This window comes from Haplochromis burtoni, unplaced genomic scaffold, assembly GCF_018398535.1.
Source record: "Haplochromis burtoni strain Fernald_Lab_line unplaced genomic scaffold, NCSU_Asbu1 Contig_2439, whole genome shotgun sequence".
Taxonomy (NCBI): Eukaryota; Metazoa; Chordata; class Actinopteri; order Cichliformes; family Cichlidae; genus Haplochromis; species Haplochromis burtoni.
The window spans coordinates 10,447-12,535 of NW_024584800.1; the positions used below are offsets into that span (position 1 = coordinate 10,447).

The 2,089-nt window shown below is 33.0% G+C and overlaps 1 long non-coding RNA gene across 1 annotated transcript; it reads left to right on the forward strand.

Annotated features, from left to right (window-relative positions):
• The first annotated feature begins 957 nt into the window (after nucleotides 1-957).
• LOC121813752 lies at nucleotides 958-1,728 on the forward strand. The gene is made up of 4 exons (XR_006053855.1): nucleotides 958-1,036; nucleotides 1,133-1,176; nucleotides 1,319-1,348; nucleotides 1,666-1,728. It is a non-coding gene; the product is annotated as an uncharacterized LOC121813752 (long non-coding RNA).
• The last annotated feature ends 361 nt before the right edge of the window (nucleotides 1,729-2,089 follow it).

Here is a 2,089-nt window from a genome sequence, read left to right on the forward strand (position 1 = left end):
ATTTCTTTGTTCTGTTGAACACAAAAGAAGATATTTTCAAGAATGTTGTAACCAGTTTCTTGTCCCTACTGACTTCCATAGTGTTGTTATTTATACTATGTCCATACTATGTCAATGGGGACCAGCAACCGTTTGGTTATCAACATTATTTTGTTCAAAAGAAATTCATACAGGTTTATAACAACTTAAGAGTGAGCAATTGATTAGAGAATTTACATTTTTGGTTGAACTGTTCATTTATGAATTTACAAAAATGCAAATTGAACCACCAATCATATCATAAGGCATACCTTTTGACATTCCTTCGATAACATTCTGAAGTTCTTCTTCTGCAACCTTAATTCTGAAAAAGAAAATATACAATAAAGAAAATCGAAATTGCTTATTGCTATATTTGAACTCTAAGTGAACTGCTATTAACACGATAAAGATGTGATCACTTATAAAGATGTTTATTGATCAGTAATAAGCAGATTAGACATAGCCTAGCTACATTCCCTGTTTAAAAGAGCCAATTCCAACTCCAGATCATTCATTTGGGAGCCAGAGTACCTTATGGTATGGTAATTTATAAAGATCATTTTTTCCCTTACAATTTTCATTGTGGCTATTAATTACATTTGATAAAATTTACTTAGAATGATGTTTATACCATTGTTTTAAGCAACTGCATGTCCTATTTTTACAAGAACATAAGCTGAAAACACTAATTGAAAATCCTTCAATGCTATTCTGGAGTATTAAGCCCCAAATGTGTATTACACATTGGCTTTGTTTATTCTTGATAAAAAACAAACAAACATCTTAAGTATGCAGTGGACGATTATTTGCCACTTTGAACGATTACATAATTGTGGCATCCTTAGTGATTGCCACTAGATAATTGATTGTGCGGCCCTATGGCATTCGTTAATGTTAAAGAGTGAGGGATATTACATTACCAACACACCTCTACAGCGTGTCATTAATCAGTTGAGAGAAGAGAACTCAAATCTAAAAAGAGAGAACGATAGGCTGAAAAATGAAATACTTGAAAGTAAGTACTGTACTATTGCATGTTTTATGTGTGTGTTTACACCTGTCATATACAATAACTATCAAAACCTATTCACATTTAATTTCACTTTCACAGAAATCCCACCTCTCCTTCAGGCTACAGAGCATTTACTTACCAAGGTTAGAAACAAAGCACAGTTATCCTTCATTAATAATCACTAATTACAATGTTCTACATTTCCTTGCCTTTTTAATCATTTTAAGGCCTTTTGGAGTTTTTTTTGGGTTGTTTAGCAGTAATGTTTGTGCCTATTTATTTCAGCCCATGAAAATGAATGCAGATCTTCCTGATGTAAGTAAAATCTAATTAATTTTTTTGTCATTATCATTAATTTTGTTGCTTTGTGGTTTTTGTGCAGTTTGCAATCATATAAACCTAACAAGCATCAGTCAGCAGTGTGCCTAACTTAACCAGATTCTTGCTTTATTCACATAATATGTAGTTATATGTACTTGTACATTGTACCTAGGGTTGCGGCCACTTGGCACCACCCCATTGTTGTGACAGCCCTGATTGTACTTGTACACTGCATCGGAACAGGGAACAGTCTGCCACATTAATGTATTTTTAAATGACTTGTTTCTAATACATCAATTTTTCTCTTACAGATGTCAAAGTCTCAACCTGATGCTGCCCTCCCTCATCCTCCTAAAGTAAGTATTAGTTGTTGTGGTTTTTTACGCAGTGTCTGTGTCATGTGATATTATGTCACATGCTAAGCATAACTATTGAAATAAAAACTGTTTTATAACAGATTTTCCCAAACACTAGCTATGTTTGTTGTCATTCAGACCAGTACTACTGGTTAGACATTGCTTAATAAGGATTGTGTTTTTCAGCACGATATCTTATTTTTCACAGGAAAAAGGGGAAAAATTTGTAGATGGAAAAATCTCCAAATGTTCTTTGTGCATTTTGTTTTCTATTTGTTAGAATATTTACTTTTTATTCAAGTTTTCATTTCTCTGACATTCATCTGATATTCAGTTACAATTCACACCACAGCTACCTGCACATGCAAAGTACTATACT